At 35.4% G+C, this 5,475-nt stretch overlaps 1 long non-coding RNA gene across 1 annotated transcript; it reads right to left on the bottom strand.

Moving 5' to 3' along the window:
• Nucleotides 1-4,047: 4,047 nt before the first annotated feature.
• On the bottom strand, nucleotides 4,048-4,931 carry LOC131602550 (uncharacterized). The gene is made up of 3 exons (XR_009284112.1): nucleotides 4,734-4,931; nucleotides 4,349-4,654; nucleotides 4,048-4,272 (listed from the first exon to the last, which is right to left on the bottom strand). It is a non-coding gene; the product is annotated as an uncharacterized LOC131602550 (long non-coding RNA).
• Nucleotides 4,932-5,475: the final 544 nt, after the last annotated feature.

Here is a 5,475-nt window from a genome sequence, read left to right as displayed (position 1 = left end):
TATGGAAATGAACCAGAATAATTACCAGATAATGTTTGTCTCAAAAACTCACTTCGAATCGATTAAAACCAAAATTATTGAACCTTGACTTAAGGATAATGTTGTGAAAAATGCGATGCGTGGTATGTTAAATGCATGACCTAATTGAATGAATTGATGCAGATGATTTTAACATAAGTCAGATGGATTGAGAAGGGTAGGAAAAATGTAGGGTATGACAGGAGTACCTAGGCTACATGAGTAATCTTGATAGACTCACCTATGTGATTGTGGAACTAAGGCTGGTTCTTATGGTATTTCGAGGTAGAATTCCTAGAGCCCTCACTAAACTATGATACGCGTTCAGGGTCATTAAAGCACGGGCTATTAGAATACACCTTAAGAAAAGGTTGTGTGTGAGTTTGATGTTTGAGATAGAGTTCAAGACAACTGTGTCACTTTTGTTGAATCAGAATCCTACTTGCTACGCAAAGGTTCAAGTCGTAGACACCTTTGTATTTGCACAATCTTAGAAACGTTTGACGTTACTTCTAAAATTACTTTTTTAAATTTAAGTGGGAGATTGTTGGAACATGTTCCAATATGATAAATTTAAAAAATTTCGGAAGTCCCGCATTGTTAGAATTTTTTTTTTATGGTTGGGTGTTAATTGGAAAAAATTCTAAGTCCACATTGCTTAGAATACCTTCTTTGGGTAGCTTACTTCAATATATAAGGAGTACACATGTTTCCTTCTAAAATACACCAATTTTTTTTTTGGTTATTACTATTTTTGCCCCTTGCCATATAGGCGACTTTTGGTTTACCTCCCTAGATTCTGTCAATATGCTTATGTGACATTTTTTTTTATATTTTTTAATTTCAGCTAAGCTGACGTGGCTTTATTATTTATTTTAAATTATTTTAAATGCAATATTGGTATTTTTTTATTATTATTTTAAGTTTTGAAAATTCAAAAGATGTGAAATTTCAAAATTTGTGTGAAGATGGGTGTTGAACCCATCACCTCAATGTCCCAATGCATGAGTACTAATTAGGTCAAATTATTAAATGTGATATGTTTTACTACGTAACTTTATATATTACATAATTGTTTGCATCATATTTTATATTTTTATCATATTTTTTGCATTTACCATTAGGGATGACAATGAGTCAGGTCGGATGCGGGTTTCACACTATCCAAATCCGCATCCGAAACCGGCACCTGAACCCGAACTCAAACTCAAATACTATTCAGGTGGCAAAATAACACCCACGCCCACATCCATTGGGTTTGAGTTTTTTCACCCAAACCCGAACCCGAAGCAAAATACATAAAAAAAAAATACATTTTTGCTACAATTTTTCTACAACTTTCCACAATATATTATAGGGTTAAATAAGTTTTTGGTCCCTATAAATATTGCAGTTTCATTTTTAGTCCCTCATTGATTTTGGCAACGGTTTTAGTTAGTTTTGGCAACGGTTTTTTTGTAACAATCGTTGCCTAAAGGCAGAGAGGGACTAAAAACGAAACTGCAATATTTAAAGGGACCAAAAACTTATTTAAACCTATATTTTATATATATATATATATATATATAAATATATATAAATATATATATATATATATATATATATAAATATATATAAATATATATATTTACATTACCCAAACCCGCACCCGAAATATCGGGTGGCACCCGAACCCAAACCCAGTCAACACTACAACACGGAAGGGCTTTAAAAGCACTTTTTCTGGGCTTTAAAAGCGCTTAAAAGCGCTGTGAAAGGCAGCGCTGGCAAAGGTAACAAAAGCGCTTAAGAAAGCGCTCTGGTAGGCCCCCCCTATAAGAGCGCTTTTCTGGAAAAAGCGCTCTTGTAGGCCCCCCTTTAAGTGCGCTTTTTCCAGAAAAGCGCTGTGATAGGCCCCCCTGTGAGAGTAAAAAATAAAAAAAAAACGCAACATACTAAAGCGCTTTTGGAAAAGCGCTCTTATAGGGTGGGCTTTAAGAGCGCTTTTTCTGGAAAAAGCGCTCTGATAGCCCCACCTATAAGAGCGCTTTTACAAAAGCGCTTTCGAATGTTGCTTTTTTTTTTTTTTTTTGCTTTTTTATTAATCTTTGGCAGCGCTTTTACAAAGAAGCGCTTTAGTAGGTGGGCCTTTAAGAGCGCTTTTTAAAAGCGCTTTCGTTGCTAAATGAGGTATTTTAATGTGCAGCCTATAATTTAATCCTCCCAGTCGACCTGTAATATTTTCGACCTGTAATATGTTTTCAACCTGTAATATTTTCGACCTGTAATTTATTTTCGACGATATTATTTCAGCCATCAGTAAGACAATATATATATATATATACTAATATAATACCATTATAATATCCAAAATTATATATATATATATATATATATACATCATTACAACATCAATAATATTATAGTTCAAATCGACACAAATCCTACATGAAAAAGCGCTTAATATAAAATTGACACAAATCTTCTTTGATTTCTTCCAACTTAAGCTTCGGGTACGCAGCAGCACGGAATTCGTCAAGGTACTACAAAACAAAAACATAATATGAATGATATATTTAGTTAAATGTAATAAATTATATGAAATTATCTTAAGTTATAAATTCATACCGTGAGCGGAATCTCTAATTGATTCGCCTGAAGGATTTCTTTCATATACCTCAAAACAAAGTATCCGCAATCGTAACTGTTTCGCTGTTGCGGACACTACATAGAAAAACAAATAAGATTCTATAGTTGTCTTGTTTTATCAAGTAGCATAAATATATTATAAGCAACATTGTGAAAAATAATGTACCTGCACTTGGATCCAAGTAATGTTGTTAGATTTAGTTCGGGATACCTGTGCATCCCGTTGACTTCGGAACACTTGTATTGATCTAATTAACAAATATATAAAAGCATATGTTTAGATCAATCCCACAAATAAGTAAATATATAAATATACACGAATATATATTTAAAACGATCCCACTTACAAATCAACGATGTCCTTCATGGCCGGATAATTGGTCCATTCACCATTTACCGAATTCAGATAATACACGACTTCCCTTATAGGGTTGATAGCAAGCAGCAACCAGTGTGCTCTATAAATTAAAACAATAGGTTATATGAAAATTTTGCTATACACAAAAGAAACAGAGATTAGATGAACAAAGAATGAGAAACTAACCCTACTGGTCGGGTATTATACGCCAAAAGATGCAGACTTTCTGTATTGCCGGTGGACATGAATCTATCGACTAAGTGCTGTCTAACTGATTCCGGTTCCGAAGCAATTGCCATTCCGCTGCAATGGGCGGAAGACACGAAACGGAATCTGTTAGACAATGGATTCCCGCGCAACACTCTGTCATACAACAACCTTAAATAAAAACATAATAAACATTAGATTATTTTCATTGAAATGTGTAAATAAATTATATTGTGGGACTAATTAAATAATATATCGGATGAGTGAATATTACCGGATGTATGAGTGCATGTTAGTGACGCCTAGTTGATCATGCCTAAAAATCTCCTCCAAGTCATCAATTGTAATAAGTGACTTGAATTCAATATCGAAGACACTTTCATCCATAACGATTTCACGTAAAGCACCATCCTTCAAATCGGACATATCAACCATTGTTGCGAGCGTCGACCGGTATCGAGGCACAAAAGCACCGCCTTTTTTTCCCGCTGGCTTCGGAGGACCAGTGGGTGGTACGGTACGAACTTGCTGCGTCACTTGTTGTGACTCCCGAGCGGATGCCTAAAAATCATATAAGTATTAGGTAAAATATAAAATCATGCAGATTTAGATTCAGATTAATTATGAACACTTTAAATGTACCTCTTTTAGTGATGCAACGAACTCCTCCTCCTGTAAAATCCCTTTACCCTTAACTGTGGGTTTTATAGGAGCAGTCTAAAATTAAAATGTAAAAAATAATTAATAAACGGTTTAGAATTGATATTCGAAAACTAAATGATTCATAATCGTTTTCAATATACCTCATCACTAATGGTAATGAGCTCCGAGGGCCATGCAACAAATGATCCTATTGCATCTCGCAGCAATGTCGTCTCTGAGACCATGTCAGGTACCGGTAGCATCGCATCATGATCTACTACAACATCCACTGATACTTTCAGGTGTCCATCCGGGAGCGGTCTATGGTGAAGTAAATCTCCCAAAGTGTTGTGCACTTTTCCCTTGCCAACTAGTCGATAATTCGGTTCCGATAAGTATAGTTGGCAAGATGAAATGCCCTAAACCAATAGTAAATATAAAGTCATTATCATTAATAAAATAGAACAATTTAAAAGGAAAAAAAATTATAATTACCTCGGGAAATTTCCTTTGATAGTTGATACTAGCCTTATCACTAGTTTCTTTCACCGATGAAGTGTTGCACTTTTCTCTCATATACACTTCTTTATCTCTTTGCAATTCAGAGACTTGTGCTTGCAATTCCGCCAACTTTTGCAACGCTTCTTCATTTGAAGGATTTCTTCTCCTAGGACTCTTGTAAAAAGAGGTTGGAGTCACACCATGACCCTTACCCCTCACCCGACCGGGATACTCAGGAGCATCTAGTGCTCTACTAAGTACGCTCCCCTCACCGGTGGATGCCGATTGCGACAAGGTCTCCTGTAATTCATTTACATTAAAAAATCATTTATATATTAAAAAACATTTGATATAATTAAAGACACAGTATTATACTTACACATTCAGTAAAAACTCTCTGAACTTCGGGATCGACAGCTTGACTCTTGCCCACACGAGCTTCCCTCCACAACACATGTACAGGAAGTGAGGTTTCCTCACTTTTAGACTCCTCTAACTATGCATTGACACAAATGATAAAATCGTCAAATAAAACACATTTAGACAATTAATTAAAATGCATTTCTATTTACTTACAAGTTTATCCTTTAAGCGTGCATATCCCATACGCCCTTTTTTGTATGGATACGCGGGTTTGGATGCTCTCGCACTATTCGTGGCACTCCTTTTCCGAAAATCTTCATCTCTTTGATTTACAAACTCAACCCAATCTTTTTCACCAATGAAGATCTCATACTTTTTTGGCCGTCCCAGTGCCTCTTCAAGAAAGTTTCCATCTTTATCCTTAAGATAGGTGTTTGTCAAAAAGGCTTTCCACCCTCTATATCTTTTGCCGGCCAAACTAAGTATGTAGCGTTTACGATCATCTGGTATCTCAAAAGTCCTCTGCAAAAAAACATACGCATAGTGTGTTAGTATAAGTAATTTAAACAATTTATCGTCAAGATAATAACAACAATTAACCATATATGATATATACCTGAAGCTCGTCCCAAATCGCTTTTTTTTTCGCATCCAACTCTTCGCTTTTCAGATTCCATTTAGCTGTGGAGACCGGAATATGCATACGAACAAGTGTACCAATATAGCTTGTCAACTTTGCAGAATTAGGACCAATTGCT

This window comes from Vicia villosa, linkage group LG1 (assembly GCF_029867415.1).
Source record: "Vicia villosa cultivar HV-30 ecotype Madison, WI linkage group LG1, Vvil1.0, whole genome shotgun sequence".
Taxonomy (NCBI): domain Eukaryota; kingdom Viridiplantae; phylum Streptophyta; class Magnoliopsida; order Fabales; family Fabaceae; genus Vicia; species Vicia villosa.
The sequence above is the reverse complement of the archived record's forward strand: the minus strand, read 5'-3'. Positions and strand labels throughout refer to the sequence as shown.